The sequence below is a fragment of the Pteronotus mesoamericanus genome, unplaced genomic scaffold, assembly GCF_021234165.1.
Source record: "Pteronotus mesoamericanus isolate MK-2021 breed Mesoamerican mustached bat unplaced genomic scaffold, CSHL_Meso_final scaffold_651, whole genome shotgun sequence".
NCBI classification, from domain to species: domain Eukaryota; kingdom Metazoa; phylum Chordata; class Mammalia; order Chiroptera; family Mormoopidae; genus Pteronotus; species Pteronotus mesoamericanus.
Window position 1 is genome coordinate 22,198,753 of NW_026555325.1, and position 19,398 is coordinate 22,218,150.

The 19,398-nt window shown below is 36.6% G+C and overlaps 2 protein-coding genes across 3 annotated transcripts in view; one reads left to right on the forward strand and one right to left on the reverse strand.

Moving 5' to 3' along the window:
* BAZ2B (bromodomain adjacent to zinc finger domain 2B) overlaps positions 1–7,423 on the reverse strand; it is a 359,528-nt gene extending 352,105 nt beyond the window's left edge. The window contains exons 1-2 of the mRNA XM_054562718.1: positions 7,325–7,423; positions 5,456–5,619 (exon numbers count right to left, since the gene is read on the reverse strand). The gene's annotated coding sequence lies outside the window, so the exon portion shown is untranslated. The remainder of the gene's footprint in view (positions 1–5,455; positions 5,620–7,324) is intronic.
* Positions 7,424–7,501: 78 nt separating this feature from the next.
* MARCHF7 (membrane associated ring-CH-type finger 7) overlaps positions 7,502–19,398 on the forward strand; it is a 48,918-nt gene continuing 37,021 nt past the window's right edge. Inside the window, exon 1 of one of the 2 annotated variants that reach the window (XM_054562734.1) lies at positions 7,502–7,661. The gene's annotated coding sequence lies outside the window, so the exon portion shown is untranslated. The remainder of the gene's footprint in view (positions 7,662–19,398) is intronic. The other variant, XM_054562733.1, reaches the window with a different exon arrangement.

The following is a 19,398-nucleotide window of genomic DNA, read 5'->3' on the forward strand; positions in this document are numbered from 1 at the left end:
AAACAAAGTGTTCTAGTATATACAATTCTTTCCATACATTTTTCTTTTAACACAGAGAATAAATGTTAATAGCGTTTATGTGGTCTTCTTCCAAGTATAGATAATAAATCCTAACAGTTTTTATTTCTGTATATTATCAAGAATTATTAAAATTTAACTTTAAACTCTTTACCCAAACTTTTTATATACAAATTTTCATCTACCCAATTAACTCTTTCTTATCAATTTTTTTTTGAGAGAAAGAAGGGAACGAGAGAGAGAGACAGAGACTTGTTATTCCATGTATTTATGCATTTATTGTTTGCTTCGTGTATGTGCACTGACTGGAGATCAAACCTGCAACCTTGGCATATAAGGACAATGCTCTAACCAACATAGCTACCTGGCCAAGGCCACAATGAACTTTTTTAATGCTGTAATTTGATTAATGTCATATTTATTCAGCTTAAAAATATTATAAGGCTTATTAAAATCCTGATATGCAATTCTACAAAAATAATTCTGTTTTAGAAGTACTCTAGCTATCTGTATTACTATGACTAGTAGCACAATTGATGTACCATGGAAACATTTGTTTATTAGCTCAAGGAAGTAAAGCCTAATACAAAACAGTCGTATCAATATATTTATAAAACTGTCCTGTCTGGTATGGCTCAGCTAGTTGGGTGTCGCCAAGCAAAGTGAAGGGTCGCCAGTTCAATTCCCAGTCAGGGCACATGCCCAGATTGCAGGTTCAGACCCCAGATGGGGCGCATATGAGAGGCAATCAATTGATGTTCTCTGCCTCTCTTTTTTCCTCCCTTCCCCCCCTCTAAAAATAAATAAATAAAAATCTATAAATGAAAAAAAGAATTTAAAAAATATACTTATGAAATTCTTAAAAGACATAAAGGCAAACAAATATTCATTAAAAATATGTGTCATATTTTCATTCATATTCTAGGACCCAATATGTAAACATGTTCAAAACTTTCAAGTTACTATTTGAGATAAAGTTCATACGATTAAAAAATACCTTAATAAATGGACTTGAAAACAATGAAATAACCACTTTTCTGAGAAAAGTCTTCCCACAAATTAGGCAAAATTAACTGTATACAAACAAAAAATGTACCGAATACCCACTACATCTGAATTAAAATAAAAATTTTTAAAGTGCAGAGTTCTTAGCTTGGAAGAAACAAATATTCAAACCACAACAAAGTCAATGACCAGCAACAACATGTTTATGTGCTGTGCTAATGCTAATAATTATAAACATTAAACATAAGTGAAATATTTAAAGCATGTTACCATTCTCACACCATTTATGATGACATAATAGGGAAAATGTAGGATTCCTTCTGTATTGTCCATTGTAGGAATGGCCAACTTGCTATCAAGAGTGGCTAAGGCTCCTTGGTAAAAAACTTACACTGGACCTTAGAATAACAAACAGGGTTATTTAAGAAACAAAGTAGTATGTATATCTATATGTGTATGTGTATAATTTGTAAAAAATTATTATGATACACAAAGTATTGATGAGATATTTTTAAATAACTGAAATATATTCAAAGGCTGTAGCAAACTTCTGAGAAAGGAATACAAGGATAGTGGAAAAAAGAAATTAAGCTCAGTCCTAGCAGACTGGTAGTATAACATGTGGTATATAATGCAAAGCCAGTAAAGCGTATTGGTGATTCTGGAGGGTAATTACCATTACTATAATTGAATAGGCAGGTGACAGAAATGCAGAACAGTATTAAAAGTACATGAATAAGATTCAAAAGGAAGCTAACTAATATTTAGTTTTCTGCATAATTTATAGTTTTGAATAGTTTTCAAGATAAAAAATCCATAAAGAAACCCAGTATAAATTTGAAAATGAAGTATATGACAAAGGTAGCTTTTTTAATCACAAATAACAAATTGTTTAAGAAATGTTACTATCATAACTGACTATGAATTAAGAAAACAAATTGGATCTTATTATATTTCAAATACAAAAATTAATTTGAATTTAATTTAAAAAATCTAGGCTACTCTATGATACAATCTAGGGATAGGTAAGACTTTTTGAGCTAAGCCAGAAACCCAAAACTTATAAAAGAAATCATAGACACACTTTATTATATGAATGTATCTATGGCAAGTGATATCAAATGGCAAGTCAAGAGACAGATGACAGAGTTGAAAAACTGTGAAGACAGGAATGCTAATATCTATTACAAATTGAAAAGAAAGGAAAGTCAGCCCTGGCCAGGTAGCTCAGTTGGTTAGAGCATTGCCTGGATATACCAAGGTTATGGGTTCAACCTCCAGTCAAAGCACATCCAAGAAGCAACCAATGAATGCATACATAAGTAGAACAAATCAATGTCTCTCCCCACCCCGACTTCCCCCCCACCTCTCTCTCTCTCTCTCTCTCACACACACACACACACACACACATACACAAATCAACCAATATACGTGTAAATAGGTATTTAAAAAGGAAGTACTTCCTGATTGAAAGAATATGGTGACTATGCATGTTGAAATCTGAGGCTGTTTTATTAAATATTAAAAAAGATACTATATATATAAGAACTTCTGCATGTGTGTATGTGCTATAACTATTCTTTTAAGGATATATGATCATTAAGAAAAGAAAGCAGAAGGATGCTCACTAACTTTGCAAGAATGTTGTGGAGTAATAAATAAAGATGGGAGAGTCAAATTAAAAAAAGGAAAGGAACAAAAGAAAATAAAAGGGGGTGGGGTATAAAGCCAAAGAAAATGATAGGACTATACTAAAATAACTAATATGTATGATATAATCAACATATACATTGTTATTAAATTGTACACATATGTGGACATGAAATTTTTTAGAAGATTTTATTTTTATTTGTTTTAAGAGAGAGAGCAAGGGAGGGAGAAAGAAATGGAGAGAAACATCTATGTGTGAGAGAAACATCAACTGGCTGTCCCTTGCCACCCCCAAACAGGGACCAACCCACAAACCTAAACATGTGACAGGAATCAAACTGGTGACCTTTCAGTTTGCAGGGTGTCCAATCCACTAAGTCACACAGTAAGGGCTGAACATGAAAAATATTTAAGATAAAAATGGGGTTGCAATCAAACTTGCCAAAGGAAACACCCAAAGAATTTAGCATTTGGATGCTTCTCTGCTTCCATTCCCATAAAATGTAGTCTGAAGTGACTGTGGAAGCCAAGCATAGTCCTCGATTATTATCATTCTGAAGTTGTGTGTGTGAGTTTTGCATGACTGTATTAAAGGAACAGGGGTCAGTTCAATCTGGTTTTACAGTTTACTGCAGTGGTCAGCAAACTTTCTGTAATGAACCAAATAATAAATTATTTTAGGCTTTTTGAGCCCATATTGTGCTATAACGACTACTCAACTCTGCAGTTTTGGGAGAAACCACTCACAGGCTGATGGTTTATTTTGTGTTAACATGGTGAAACAGAGAATCAAGTTACTTAATCAAACACTGATTTAAGCACTGCAATGAAGATAGTTTGTAAATGTGGTTCATATTTACAATGTGCTGACTTTAAGATTACCCTTGATAATATGATGCACTCATCTAATCAGCCTTGAGAACAACAACAACAACAACAACAACAACAACAACAAAAACCCCAGCTTTTCTGGATAAGAAATTCTGCCTCATGACTGCAATATCAACTCCTTTCTGAGTTTCCAGCCTTCAGGCTTGACCCGAAAATTTCAGACAGTCTCCGTAATCCTGGGAGCCAATTCTCTAGATAGCTAGATAAACTAGATTAGATAGTTGAGAGAGAGAGAGAGAGAAAGAGAGATTGCACACTATTGGTTTAGTTTTTCTGCAGAACCTGTACCTAGGTGATACATAAACTAACATGACTAGCTATGTTCTAATACAGCTATTTACAATATCAGGCAGTAGGCCAGATTTGGCCACTGTGCCACAATTTTCAAACCCCTAGTATCAATAATAAAATATAGTTGCTTTTATGAAACACTCTCTGTGTTTCAGGCAGTATGAAAGATGCATCATATACATATGGATTCAGGGTGCTCCATTAATTGGGAATTATATCTGACTAAGACAGATATTCTGAAACAGCTATATAAGCAGGAATGACCTTCCTAGAACCAATGATATATACACCATAAGCTTAAGTGTAAGAAGTTTCTCAGAGAGGATTTCATGATAGTATGTTCTTTAATTGTATTATTTTATCTATTGGCTTTAGGAATTGAAAGTGTTGCTGCTAATCAAGCAGAAGTCAAGCCAACAGATTGTCTTAAATATTCACTTATTAAATGTGGCACCTTTCAGTTAAATTTGATAATTGGAAATTAAAATCCACAAACGGGTTTAGTGATTCTTTACATCAAAGGAATTCTTTACATCAAAGATTTAAAGCAAAAGATCTTTCATAATGTTTCTTAGAAGAGTCCTCTATAGACTATTGTTAAATAACAATAAATACTACACATTTAAAGTTCCCTATAACTAAATAGTTGATCCTCAAGTTGGTTGATGCCATAAGGTGTCCTTTTTCCAGGGATGTGTTTCCATTTGAGAAGAAATTGGCATCCTTTGCTTTCAACTCACGGACCTCCCTATAAGCATTCTCATCTCATCCCAGGTACTACCTCCTGTTCCTCAAAAGTTTAATAGCCTACATGCAGAAAAGATTTGATTTACAAAATGCAAATAAAACCACAGCTATTCAAGATCACATCTCTATGCAAAGTAAAGAATGTCTGTAAGATTGCCCTTGCCAAAGAGAGGATCCTTAGATGGTTAGGATTACGGATAATAAAAAGTGGGGAAAACAAGAACTTTGAAATTTAGTATATAAAAAAAGAGAATTTTAAGCTAACAGATAACTGAAGAAATAAATAGTTATATATAAAAGTAAAGTGCTGTTGCCCAAGTGGTAAATTTACAAGTAGAAAGGGAAAAAATAAATAGTAGTAAGACCCTAATTTAGAGAAGAAGCCAAGTTAAAAAATGTAAACTAATATGAGTAGTGTGGGCAAGTGGGAAACAAAGATTTACATACTGAAAGCTGTGTCTTAAGGAGGAAAAGTTCAGCAAAGGAAGGTGAAATGTGGGAACCCTATAAAAAAGGCATCCATGGAATCTGAGTCAGAACGGTTCTAACTTCAAATATCTTGCCTATTAAATCATTTTGTTGATTTTTAGTTAAGAAAATATAGTCACTATTGTACCTATTTGTATGCAGAATTCCCATAAAATTGTCTTTAACATATGAAAATCTCAATTATTTGTTGGTAATGATAATTTCCTGAAAATTCGAATAAGAGAAAGTACATTAAAAAAATAATAACTAACCATTCTTAAAGACTATAACATATTTCTCAGTGGTATTTATGGATTTACTGGTATCACTAAGAAACTAGAGTCTGGACAGTGTGTTTAGCTGAGAAAATTGGTACCACACTCACCTCTGCTGGTAACATCAATGTTGGATGGGGATGAAGCCATAATCTGCCAAAATCTGAACCATCCTTGCCAGGTTTGGGGGTTCTGCAGAGAAGTCACTGATAGCAGATCTGACTGCCATAGCTCAGGAAAATGGTGCAGTCATTCCTCTTAGCACAGAACATACCTGAGAAGAAGTTTAAGAAACATATGTAATATCAAACCCCAGAAAGACAGTATTAGCGGTGGTTTTGATTTTGAATGTAAAAACTAACAATTGTCAAATGCCTACTGTTTCAGGAAATAATGCATTATCTGGTAGAATCCTTTTGAGAACCCTATGGGGTATAGGTATTGTTATTAACCCTAATTATACAGGAAACCTAGGCTTAGCAAGGTTAAGGACTTGTTCACGATAACAAAGGTAGTAAGAGGCAGGCATGGGGTGTGAACCCATACAGTCTGGTGTTTCAGGGAGTGTATATCCATAACCACAAAAGCTACAGGAATACTCAAACAGGCTGGGGGAAAAAAATCAATTTTCTAAAAAGGGCAAACTGAATTCCTCAAAAGTAATCTGTGTTCTCTTTATCCTATACCACATACTTAATCTTCAACTCACATCCTAAAAATTTAGACTGCCATTTAAGTGTCAATTTTAAATAACAATAATCCAACTTTAAATCTTTAACCTTTATAATATTTTACAATTTACAATAGTGAAATACGGATAGTCTTTTAGTCTCCAAGAACGAGAAAAATGGGGATGACGGTAATAGCGCATTTCTTTCACATGAAAAGGCAAATACATACATATGTACCTCATACTTCATTCATCAGAATTATGTGAATCCACTGAATTGCTTAAAACAACCTAATAACATAGGTCACTTTAATAATCAAGTGCTGTCACTATATCTGTAAGTTTCAATATATTTACTTTTATGTTTGATTAAGTTATTCAAAACCTACCCCGGCTGATGTGGCTCAGTGGACTGAGCGCTGGCCTGTGAACCAAAGGATCACCCCTCAATTCCCAGTCAGGGCATACGTCTGGGTTGTGGGCCAGGTCCCTGGTTGGGGGCTTGTGAGAAGCAACTGGTCGATTTATCTCACACATAGATGTTGCTTTCCCTCTCTTCCTCCCTCCCTTCACATCCCTCTAAAAATAAATAAATAAATAAACAAAATCTTTTTAAAAATAATTCAAAACCCATATATCACCTAATCCAGGATACTATCAAGTCCATATCAATTGTGGCTTTTCCTCTAACGTACTTCCTTTGTATTGGTATTCATTTACCTCTTAGTTTATCACTTAGTTTTCTGAAAGTTTTGTCTAATTTCATTCGATTAAAAAAAAAAACATCACGAGACCATTTGCCTGACAATATTCCTTACTCTTTCTAAATGGATGATATTTTTGCTACAAAATCTGTTGCTCTACTATCAAATATTAGTATAAAAGTACACCACCACCAAAACTGAATTACCGAAAAAACCCTTAAGGTCAGGATCGGCTCCCATCCCGAAAAGGGGAGGGGTCGCAAACATTAAACAGGGAGAGCAGGGAGTGGGAGGATGGGAGGTCGGAAAAGGCAGTGCTTGATTCAAGTCATTGCTAAACATTCCCTGCGCCACTGACCAAGAGAAAAAAAATAGGATGGACGGTATTTCGAGTAGGGCCCTGCAGATTTGCGGGAGGCGGTAAAAGCCTGTAGCCGGGACTTGGGTGCCCGGGAGCGGCAGGGCTGGATGCGAGCCCCTCGCTACCTAGACGAGGGGTACCAACGGAGAGCCAGGCCTCCAGCGCCTGGCTCCTGACGCCCGCACATTCGCTGGCCCAGCCGCCAGCCCATCGGACGACCAGCCGACCAGCCCTGGCCGCTTACCGGTGGTGTCTCGCTGCCTCCTCCGGGCAGCCCTTCAACGGTTACCGCAGTCAGAGCACCACCCCGCGGTGGGGTACGTCGAGTCCTCTCTCAGATCGCCACAGCGCCGCCACTCTCGCGAGATGCCGGAGGAGTCCGGGAACTGGGAGGAGGAGGAGAAGGGAGGGGCATTTAACGGTGGCAGCTAGTTCTGTGCCGGATCTGGAAGAGGGGCGGGCGCCATTGTCTTTCGCCGCCAACTGCTTTTCCTCCGCGTCCTACTGTTTCGAGAAGGAAGGCAGCGGTGTGGTCGTTGTTAGCGAGACGCGTCCTGTTCAGTGCCAGCTCCAGAGCGGAGGTAATAAGCTGCGGAGCTCGGGCTTCTTTTGGGGGAGGTGGTTCTAGCCGAGGACCCGGGTGGGGGAGGGGAGAGAACGAAGTGCAGGCCTGGGGACGCGGAGGTCGCTTCCTCCTAAGCAGGATCGGGGCTGGGAGAACTTGATTCGTGACTGCCGGTACGAAGGGATTCTGGTCGCATGCCTCCTCTGCCGGTGGCCTTCTGTCCGGAGCTTATGCCGGGTGGAGGAGAACAGATTTGTAGTCTTTAGATGCCTGGTGGGTGAGAGCTAGGGGCTTCCGCCATGCTTTGGCCTTAAGCGGCGGCCTTTTCAACTGGGGTAAGGAGGGTCCTACCGAGCACGGCAGGCCGGGAAGGTCACGAGGGAGGTCCAACATTTACGTGGTGTTGAAGGCGGGGAGGGTTGGGGCTCTGCCAACCCAGCCTCGTATTGAAGGGGCTTTCCCTGCCCCCAGGTACGGTGAGTCTTTAGTCTTCTGGATCATTGTTCCAGTTCTTGAATATCGTGATACATGGGGAGTTCTTTTTGTCTTATACTATTATGTGTATTTTAAATTGAAATAGGTGATGATGTGTATAAAAACGGACCTGTTGGCATAAGAAGTAAAAATACGGAAGCCACTTGTAATAGAACACTCCCTCATTTTGATGAAACTGCGTAGTGAAGACTTAGGAATGTACACACACACACACCCAAAAAATACTACAGTTAATTCTTTTTTCCTATATGCAGATGTAGATAATATATAGAGAAAATCTCTCTCGGTAATAAATTCATCACTAGTGTCCTTTGGCACGTTAAAAAGTAAATGTGCCAAGTGAAATTGAATTTGGTAAGATTTTTTTTCGATTTTTGTACGACTTTTTAGGTATTTTCCTCTTTTTATCATATTTCATATCCCCTTACTCCCATCCATCCATTTCTGTACAGAACTAAGAGGTAAGGTTAAAGATGAATTACTGACTTAAAAATCAAAAACTGTACTGTTGTTAAGGCAGACATATAGTGTAGGTTCTTTTTCATGAGGTCAGTATTTTATTTACAGCTCTACAGCATTTTGTGACACAGCAGTGGTGTGTGAGGCTTTAGAGTCGGAAGTTATGGGTTTGAGTCTTGAATTTTGCTGTAGATTATTTAACCTCTTTATATTTCCTTAGAAATATAGCAGTTAATTCCTAGACCAAAGGTAAGGATTAGACAGGGCAGTGTGTAGCAGTAAACATGTTGGGGGACCTCTAATTCTTGCAGAGTAAATTTTAAATGAATACAAACAATTTGAATTGATAACTAAAGTCTAGTTTATATTTATGAGTTCTTGTCTGAATAACCTTAAAATTTTATTCTTCCTGTAATGTTCCCCACAGATTGCTGACAGCGTCACACAATATATATTTCTGTGAACTGTTCAATTTATATGAAATGTGTTCAAGAGTTACCCACATTTTACTATTATATTTTAGGAAAGTAATTGGAATAGTGCAAAATTATTATCAAAGAATGTAAAATATTATTTGTTTTACATTACTTGATAATTTGTTAATTTGTTGTATTCTGGCTTCTAGACTAGGGATTCACATTTCAAGAATGAGCTTGACACAGCATCTGCCCTCCACAACTCACAATTTAGTCATCAGATTAAGATATAAACAACTGCTATTATCTTAGTGTAAGTATGCAGTAGTACCTTGGGGGCATAGAGGAGGTGTGTTTAATCTTGGGGAAAATTTTATATGTATTGCTTTAACTGAGATGAGAAGGATGAATTAAGAGGTTGATAAGGAAACTGTAAAGTCATGATATCTTCGTTTGTTTTAGTAATGAACACTTTGTTTCTCATAGCTGAAACAAATTGAATGGAAAGTTGGAACATGACAAGAAAGACCTTGTGTATTGTTTTGCAAAGTTAGTGCTCTGTGCTTTTTGGCAAGGAGAGCTATTGTACACCTAAACCAAATAAAAATGATTTTTAGATTATCTTTGCTGATACACACTGCTGTTACTACAGATAATTAAGTGACAGTGCTAATAATAAACAGTGGGAAATGCATAGGCCTCCGCCAAACCTCATTTTTATTTTTAAAAAGTTTTTAATTTTTATTTTAATCCTCACTTGAGGATATGTTAACCCATTTTTTAAGAGACAGAAGAAGAAACATTGAAACACCAAAACATCATCAATTGGCCAACTTGTGCATGTACCCTGACCAGGGATCAAATCTGCAACCTAGGCATGTGGCCGAGCAGGAATTGAACCTGCAGTTGCAGGGTGCAGCAGACAACTCTCCTACTAACTGAGCCACCGGGCCAGGGCCAAACCTCATTTTTAACCAACAAATTAAACTTAAGAACTAAGGAATCTAAGTAACAATCAGCAACTGATCACATTAAGATGATGACAATTTAAGATGAGAAAGATTTTGAGTTCATCCTTAGACCTACTTGAATTCACTAAAGTAGAATTCTATTGCAGTGAAATAGTTTATCTTCTCACAAATCATTATTTTACCAAAAAAAAACCCCAAAAAACCATTAGTAGAGTTGCAAATCATAAGATGAACCCAAAAAGTGGGGGGATAAAATTGTAATTTGAGAGTTGGCTGGGGTTTAATTTTCATTGACCTTAATTTGTAACTTCTCTGGTGTGAACTCATGATCAGAGCTGGTTTTTCTTGCTCTCTTTCTCTGTGACTCTACCGGTTAGACAAGGTACGTTGGAACACCTTGTTTTAAAGTCACTACTGGCCTACATTACATATCCCACTGTTGTCAACAACTTTAAAAGAGAACAAGTTTTTAATCTTAAAAGCTGGTTCTAATCTTTCCATTATGATTATTGTACTTGAGTGTAATGTATTTCTCACTTTTCCAGAAAAGCCTCCAAAATGGTTTCCACTTACAGAATGAAGATTGAACCTTGAGGCTTAAGGATTTTAAATACTCTTAAAAGGAGAACAGATTATCTAATGAAGTACTGTAGTGTAGTCTTAGCATGATAGTTATATTTTCTCATGGAGATATTAAACTTTTATTTGGTTATCTTTTTCAAGATGGGTATATCTTTGTGTCTTATATTTGACAGCTAAAAACATTTTAGGGGGAAAAAAAACTGCTTTCCTCATGTGATCACCCATAGCTTCCATGTCTCTCGTGTTCACTGTAATCAATAAAATAACTAGGATTTCTTACTGAGAAAAGAAAATTATCCCCCAGAAGCAAGATTTTTTTTAAACAAACAAACAAAAAAGTATCAAGTAGGAATAAATAATGGAATTGTAATTATGTTTGTACTTGTGGAAGGTGATTGGCAGTCACAATATGTTAGTATTTTTGTGATACCTCTGGCCTTCATGACTTGAATTTATTGTATAGTAATGTTGTGCTTTAGGTAATTCAGCAACTGCAACTCACCTGGGGATATTTAAGACATTTTAAGTTACACCCTGAAATAGAATCAGATTTTTCTTAGAAACTGATATGATAAAAGGAAAGTGAAAAGTTAGGATACATTTTGAAGCTTCATAGCTTTGAACCATACCTCAACACCTGGTGGATTAAAACTACTGTTTACCTTTTTTTATTTTATTTTTTTTTACAGTTGTATGTGCCTATTGGGCGGCTATACTGGTTTTGCCTAGGTTTACTCATGTACCATCATTCAACTGGAGGATTTTGTAAGCTGAAAGGTTTAAGACGGCATCACTGACATGAGTGGTAGTTGGTGTTGCTTAATTAGGTTTTGCTCGATGTGGTCTTTTATGATTAGGCTCTCTCAAGAGAGCAACCTGAGAGGGCAAGTAGAAGCTATAAGGTTTCTTACAGCTTGGCAAATTGTATAATGTCCCTTAACACTGCACTTTTTTTTTTTTAACTTTTCTTTTTCTTTCATCCTCACCCAGGGATATGTTCTTACTGATTTTTAGAGGGAGAAGAGGTAGGGGGTGGGGAGAGAGAGGAGGAAGGGGGTGGGGAGAGAAAGGAACATTAATTGGTTGCCTCCCACACATGTGCCGTAGAAGGGATTGAACCTGCAACCTAGGTAGGTACTCCTGTGTGCCCTGACCTAGAATTTTTGGCGTTGGGGATGATGCTCCAACCAATTGAGCCGGCTGGCCAGGGCAACACTACACATTCTGTCAAAGTAAGTCTTACTAGGCTAGCCCCCATTCAGAGGGTGAGGAATTAAGATTTTATCTCTTTGGAGGCAGACCAGCAGCATCACAATATGGAGGAGTGTGTGTACTGAGATGGGAGGGATTTGTAGCTATATTTTGTAATTTACCACAGGTTGCTTACAAAATTTTAAGAACAGGCAGCCTTAATGATGTTGTGATTGGGATTTGCTTTAAAATAAAGGGTGGTAAAATAAACAAGATGGTGAAGTGTTGATTGGTACATGAAGGTTTATTGTCTCTCCTTTTGTGTATGCTTGAAATTTGTATATTCCATTTAGTATTTACCAGAATAGTACTTCATTGTTTAATATTTACTACTTCCTTTGTGGAATGTAGATAGTGAGGAGTATAAACCAGTAGTACAGAAATTTAGGGAGTTATTCTTAGCTCTTCATAGGTTTTATTGTAATACAAGTTGTAAAAAAAAAACTTTTCATTTGCAAGTAACTTTCCCTTATTTATCAAACTATGACTAAGTACATTAAAGAAATTTGGGAAAACGAAGTATAAAGAAGAAATCAAACCCACCCAGAGAAATAGTAACATGTTAATGGTAGCTATTTTCATATTTTTTATGTGTGTACTTACGTAAGGTCTATAAGTTTTCTTTACCCTGTAGTGATTATCTTCTTGTATATAAATCTGAATGACTTTAAAAAAGTCTTCTTTCTTTAACTAGGTGTTAAAATAAAAAATAATGAAAGTCATTAGAATGTCTACTAAGCTGTTTATATGGAAATCTTTTAACACTGGTGGAATTGCTTACTAATAACTAGTGTTTCTGAAAATGTACTGTGTGCCAGCAGAATTCATCATACCTGTGAAGTTGGTACTATTATTATTATTCCCCTTTTGTGGGTGAAGAAATTAAGCACCTAAAAGGTTAAACCCAGAGTCACACCAAGTAAAAGACAGGCTTCAAAGCTTGCACTCATAACTATCATATTTCTGCAAATAGTTAGAAATTGGCTTATGTGCTAAAAGTTGGGCAGTCCTTAATGTTATCTTGCCTAGCCTCAGGTTCCTGTTTTGGAAAAATTATCTTCATTAATGCACACATTTTAAATAAAGGAAAAGTATTAGGTGTTGGCTGTAATATTTGTATATTATGGATGTATATGGATAGGGGCAGGGTCCTTTTGTTAGTCTGGTTATTTCATTTATGACTACCGTGTGACTCTTGACAGATCCTGAACAAGACTGTCACTATAGTAATGGAACACAGCAATCTAGAGTGATGGGAGTGGATGCATACTATTCGAGAGGTACCTTTTTAAGGGGAGTACATGAAAAACTTTTGAGCATTGTACTGCTGTTTCTCTAACCTTCAGAATTAACAGCTTTCCAAATTTAGTAAACCAAAAATCTGAACCCTACTTAAGAGGCAGTTTGTGGTGCTCAAAGAAAGCTTTACTCTTGATAAGGGCGGTAAGTAAACCTCTTTTGCTCCAAGTGTTTTCCTGTATACTGTCTGAAGTTTATCAGTTTATTTTTTCATAGTGCCCCAAATTCTACTAATTAGATATAATCAGTGGAGGGAGGACCCTAAGCCTGACTAGATGAAAGGTACAGTACAAGCAGAAGGCACTAAGGTATACATGTATGTGAAAAAGTAAATAGATCAGTGTAAGTGATTGAAAATATAGTGTCATCCCAGACTGCTCTCCTATATTTTCAAAACTATTTCCCACATACTTCTAGACCTCTTCTGAGAACTTCAGATTACTCATTCTTTAAAAACCAACTCATCTTGGTGTGCTTCTTTGTCCTCCATTACATATAAATATGTATTTGTTCTTCAGTACTCTGAATAATTCCTCCCTCCCCACCACTATTTTCTACTTGAGATGCATTGAACCTGCCTTCTATCCATTTAGTTTGGGATCTTGCTAATTTGTCTTGGAGCTACTGTGTCTGTTCCTAATAACTTGTCCTTAATACTGATTTACTTTAGGTTTGTTTGATTGATTAATTTTAATTGATGCCGTTTCAAAATCTTCAGGAGCTCCTAAGCCTATATCCAAATCAGTAGTTTCTGCCCATGGTTCCACAAAGATAATAGTATAATTAATTATTGAGTTTCATTATAGCAAGAAATGCAGGAAACTGTATATGAATATATTATTGAGGGTTGGCAACACTAGATAAAGTTTTGGTGGACTACTGGTAGTTTCATTTTTTGTAAACTATAATCATCAGGAACATAATTTCTGGGATAGTAAAGGAGAAAAATAATATGCAAATTACTGATGGCGAGAAGCTTCAAAAACGTTGCCTTAAAGCACAAACTTCTGAGCAGAGGATACAAGATTGCCTTTACAGTTTGGATATAATCTACTTTTATGTATTCCCTCAAAGTCCTTTCTGTCCCTGTCTCTTTCATGCCTTCTGTTTTACTCCTCACACTTAACTGTTGAACATGCTTTAGTGTTTTTACGCTTTACTCTTTTTCTACTTTCATTCTTCAAAGGTCAACTCATGTTACCTCCTCTGAAGTCTTTCATCTGGAACTTTTGGGTGCTCATTCAGTTTCCCCCTAACATTTTCAGGTTTTTCTTATGATTTTCAGCAGTCAGAAATGAGTGTCTAATCTAGTGATTAGTATAATTACTAATTATTCTAGTTGATATTTATTGGACTTTTGACTCTGATCCTTCATCAGTTTTAGAAATTTTCAGCCAATATCTTAATTTCTTTCACTGCCCTAGGTCTGTCTTTCTATTACTCCCAATTGAATGTAGAAAAGACTTTGTGACTCTTCCCTCAGTGTGTCTTAAACCCTCTCCTTTATCTGCTGTCATGCGTTTTTCCGTGCTTCATTCAGATAATTGGTTTCCAGCCTATTGCCCAGTTCCCTAGTTTTTCCAATTTTGCTTTGTTTCCTGTTAGAGGCATCAGTTTCCCACTTCACTAACATTGGGGCTATCTCTTTTTCTGGTTTCATTGATTCTTATCTCTTGGCATTCTTGTGTGTGTGGTAATTTTTTACTGAATACCATACATTGTCAGTAAAAGACCAGTAGAGAGTGCGTAAGTAAAAAAAACTGTAGAGGCTGTTTATTATTTTTGCCTGACTACGGGCACACTCTACTTCTTTCAGCCTGTTAGTATGGAGGGTTGAGTTGGTTTAATCTGTACTTGAGCTGGGTTTGAGCTTTATTACTGTTTTATTTACCCTCAAAATACTCCAGTAGTGGACTGCCACTGTGTGGTGCTTAATGTGAGGCCCGAATGCGGGAGGATTTCTTTCAGTATTCTTTCACTGGCCTCATCTTCTGCAGGCCCTGCATATCTGCACCACAGAGGGGTCAGGCTGTTTTAAGTCCCTCAGCAGTAGACAGCTGTTGCTTCTTATTTGGAGCAAAGCTCGTGGTAAATGGGGGGTGTTCTTACCATCCTCCATTCTGAGGTAGGCTCTGTGTACCTTATTCTCAGAGATTGGGCTGTCCCAAGATTCCTGTCGTTCTCCCTGCTTCCTAGAGTCTAGAGTGCAGGCAGACGCCACTGCCCTTGTCCCTTCTAGCTGATCTCTGCCTTGTATTGGTGGGGGATCTTGAGCCGGTGGGTTTCATAGTCCTTCAGGGCTGAAAGGCAGCCACCTTGCATTAGTGCAGAGTCCTTGCAGAAACTTGCTTTCCTACCCCCTTCCCAGCAATGACTGATCCTACCTTGTACTCACTCAGGGTCTGGGGCATGGGTGAACTGCTTCAGGTTCTTCTTCTCTTACACATAGGCAGGTCGCATGTGGTCATACTGCAGAAAGTGGGACTTCAGATTTGCTCTTTGTCATTCTTTCTTAGGAGCACACCGCAGAGACCTGTGGAAAAGATGTCTTATATTAGAACTCTCAGAGTTTCTAAACTGTCACACTAGCAAATATTTGTCCTCTAGGGATTTAAGAATTCAATAAAATTTAGCTGTTGCTTAGCTGTTTTGGTCGCCACTTTTGTCCTGTCTCTCCTTACTGGAGGGACTTGCTATTCTTTGTAGTTCATTTCACCTGGCTGCCTGACAACCTCAGTTCTAGTGTACTCAAAGTATTTTAATAGGTGTTTAACAACCTTGTCTGGTTTATTACTCTTGTTATGTTAGAGTAGGAATGATGTTGGCTTGTGGCTGTCTATATACTAAGCAGAGATGAAACACTTAAACCCCCCCCCCCCCATTTTGATTTGTTTCATTTTGCTTGAAAATAAGTAGAAGAAAGTTAGGAGAATAGTAAAATTAATATCCATATAACCTCACCTACATTCAGCAGTTAATAATTTCCCTTACTTGATTTTTAAGGTTATGTGTACTCTTAACATAGTACATACTTTCTAAAATATGTTACGGTATTTTGAATTATTTAATACTAAGTTGCAGATATCATGGCACTTTGCTAAAATTGAGTCTACATTCAAACTTTCCATTTTATGAATCAGGATCCAGCCAAGGCTTATAAATTGCGTTGGATTTTGTTTGTTTATAGTTTCAAACTAGAACAGTATAGTATTTCCATGTTTTTTTCTTTGTGATACTGACTTTTTGAAGATTCCAGGCCAATTATCTTACAGAATGTCCTCTATTTTGGATGTCTTATCATTTACACTTGTGTTTAGTGTATTTTTCAGTTCTAAAAATTTAGTCCTTTTTTTTAATGCTCTTTTTGCAGTGTTCTCCTTGCACATATTTTTAAGCTTTCTCTTTATTTAAACATTGTAAACATATAATTGTTTTATATAATCTACCTGAAATACTTGATTTGACATTTTTTCTCTTGTATGTTGCATCTCAAGGACTTTGTTTTGGTGCTGTATTTCATTGTATGCTTAGTTACTCCCTGCTTATTATACTTGAAAGATTGTAGAAATAATTTGGAGCTTAGCGTGAAGTCACATTCCTCCACAAAGATTTGTGTTTGCTTCTGTCTGGTTCTTGGTAGCTTACTAGATTGAGATCACCTTAAACCGACTACAAGGTTTGAATTTCTATTTACCATTCAAGAAATAACAGTGTTAGTTGCAAATCTGCACAACTGGTTTGCCTTTGATATAACTTTTAACCTGTTTTCGGGTCTTTCAAGAGTTCAGCTGACTATCATGAGTTGGCCAGTTAGATTTGTCCTAACCTTGTGTATGTCCTGAGCTTTGATTTCCTTCCATGAGACTGACAAAACGAAAATTTAAATTTTCTGGAATTTACAAATACCCTCAGGGTAGAAGTGGCTTTTGTACTTGTATAAACTTTGGGATTTCCATTTTCTCCTTCACTGTTGACCTAGTAATTCCTTAATATCTTGTCAGCTCTTCATTGCTTTTAAGAGAATATTATTTTTGTTTTGTCTAACATTTTTTATTTTGGTGGGAAGTGTTGGTTTGAGTAATCTGCCATTACCAAGAACGGAAGATTTTTTTTTTTCTATAGCATTTTGTTATGTATATGTACTGTTATATTCTATTGTAGTTATTTATTTAATTCTATTCACTCCCCTTATCCCTGAAATATGAGTTTAGAAGATAGGCTTTATTACTCCATTCCTAGGTTTTAGCACCCTGTCTGATATATTCAAGGTACTTGGCAACTGACTCTTTAAAAATTGAGCTGAGCTAGGTTTTTTTAGGCGGTAGTTGGAAATTAGATGGGGAAGGTTGGTTACAGTTCTGGATCCTGGGCCAAAGAATTTAGACTTCCTTGTTAAGGTAGTTAATAATTGAAAGTTTTATTGGGAAATAGCGCCATTACTAGTAGGATAAAATACAAAAGAAGAAAATGTGTGGATTAGTGATGACTTTCCTTCAGACAAAGCCTAGTAGCATGGTTTTATTAGAGACCAACTTTTTTGGTTTACCTAGTGTAAGCCTGATATCCAAGTAAAGCCTTGTTGAAAAACATTGTAAAAAATAAATTTGTCTGTATTCTAATGTAGGTTATGAGATAGTTTTTCAGTTGCATTTAACGTGTGATTATGAGATCCTGATATCTTGCAGATGTTAAGCAGAGAACCAGTTACAAAATTTTGCATGTCAGGTAATGATACAGAATTCCTTTAGGCCTTTTACCTAGATAAAGAGAAAGTTTAAGCTAAAATTATTTCCACAGAATAAATTTGAATTGTGCTTGTTTATTGGTAGGGAAAACCTTTTTGGTATAAAGATCCTTTATAGTGTTGAGCAGGGCACCAAAAACATGAACTTGCTTTAAAGAACTTTTCAAGGAGTTTCCTAGGAAGCCCAACAGAATGAAATTATTTATGAAACAAGTAGTCAAATTTTTTAATAGCTAATAAGTCATATGTTTATGAGATAGACAGAATGCACAAATTGTGGAGTTGGGCACTGGCCAGTTTGCTCAGTTGATTGGAATGTCATCCTGTGCACCAAAATATTGCAGGCTGGATCCTTGGGTAGGGTGCATAAAGGAGGCAACAGATCCATGTCTCTCTCTCTCTCTCAAATCAATAAACTTATCCTTTGGTGAGGATTTTAAAAAAAAAAATATGGAGTTGGTATAAAGACCTGTTTTCCACTGCTGTTGCTTATGTCAGTCTCTTAAAATTCCTCAGTGTGAGAGCACACATTTAAGTAAAAATATGACAAATTAGGTAAACTAGTAGTTAAATATCAGCTTTATCCAAAAGAGTTTCTTTCCAAAGTTGAAAAGTTCAATAAAGTAACAATCTCCAATATTGACATTAAGATTTTTGTGGCTTTGTAGCTGATCTTTCTGCATTTGAAGCAAGTTCTGGAAAATGGAAAATGTGATCTCTTGCTGCTGTTAGTGCCTCGACTTAGCCATAGGTTTGCTGAAAAGGAACTTGAGCACATAATTCCATTGGGACCCATGATGTCCAGGACTTCAGTGAGTCTCAGAGTGCAAACTGTGTTATGGAAGTTTTCATAACAGTGATGTATGATGAGTGCTGTATGCAAATTGAGTAGCAAGGCATGGCAGACAGGCACATACTTGTAAAATCTACATGGGTCACACAGTCCTGGTGTGGTAGATTTTTATCTTATCCCCAGAAAGCTTGGCTGTTCAACTGTGGAATCAAGTCTAAATTAATTGAGAAAACAAATTCTATAAAGTGACAGAAGGAAACAAAGATACCATTATATTGACTGTCGAGGAAAGGTGATAATACGGCCTTTTTTTGTGTTATACTCATCAGGTCTTGGTTAAACGCATTAAAGCTTCAAATAACTTTGCTGCTGGTGTGTTATTTTTGCTTATAGTTTTTCCATTGTAACAAGCTACACTTGTAACTAAGTTACATAGTTATTTGTGTAGTTTGGTAGTTCTGTTTGTTAAATAAATGAAAGAACTTAAAACTGTGCCTCATAGGACCTTGCAGGTGGTCTGGTAGAAGTTTTTCAAGGACTGAATTAAATTTTTTTTTTCTATTTTTTGTGCTTTTGACCTACAACTTATGCAACCACATTATATAAGTTCTCTGGTAACACCTACATTGTCAAAATTCAATCAGTTTATGTAGAGGAGTTGCCAAAAATAGTTTTAATACAGGATAAATTATATCTCTCAAAGGACTCTGCCTCTTTGTCTTCTCTCAAGAGGTTTGTTTTGA